The sequence below is a fragment of the Orycteropus afer genome, unplaced genomic scaffold (genome assembly GCF_000298275.1).
Source record: "Orycteropus afer afer isolate SDZICR_OR568_19922 unplaced genomic scaffold, OryAfe1.0 scaffold00277, whole genome shotgun sequence".
Taxonomy (NCBI): Eukaryota; Metazoa; Chordata; class Mammalia; order Tubulidentata; family Orycteropodidae; genus Orycteropus; species Orycteropus afer.
The window spans coordinates 144,245-144,891 of NW_006921864.1; the positions used below are offsets into that span (position 1 = coordinate 144,245).

Here is a 647-nt window from a genome sequence, read left to right on the forward strand (position 1 = left end):
GAGGCCTTCAACGAGATGGATTGATACAGTGGCTGCGATGATGGGATCAAGTATAGCAGGGATTGTGGGGCTGGCGCGGGATTGGGCAGTGTTTCATTCTGCTGTGTATGGGGTCGCTATGAGTCGGAAACGACTCGACGGCACTTAACAACAACAACAACAACACCTAACAACATTAGAACTCTTAGAAAGCATTTAGTAAAACATTTAAAGCTACAGTAACTTGTGGTTTCATTGATAATGTTGTTTCATTTGCACTTCATTTGTAAAATATATGTGCTTTAATTTTACCTTAGCAGTATTGATGTAAAACAACAAAAAGAAAACAAGCTTTTGTTGTTATTGGTTTTCTTATAAGTTATACTATGTAGAATGATGACATAAGATATACTTTTATGATGTACTGATACCACCTCGGAAACCCACGGAGGAGTTGTTATGAGTCAGAATCAACTTGGTGGCAGTGAGTTTGTTTTTTTGGTTTTTCTTACTATTAATCTAAATTAGGTTTAGTGAGTGAACTTAATGGAAGAGTCAAACTAATCACCTTTATTTATTTATTTTTAGTTAATTGTATAGATACATTTAATGAGCAGGTATTCATGGCCATGACAAACCTTTCCAAAATATAAATTAATGCTCCATGA

The 647-nt window shown here is 35.1% G+C and overlaps 1 protein-coding gene across 1 annotated transcript in view; it reads right to left on the reverse strand.

Annotated features, from left to right (window-relative positions):
• The window catches only part of HCN1 (hyperpolarization activated cyclic nucleotide gated potassium channel 1), a 670,899-nt gene that overhangs the window by 22,236 nt on the left and 648,016 nt on the right, over nt 1-647 (reverse strand). The window lies entirely within an intron of this gene.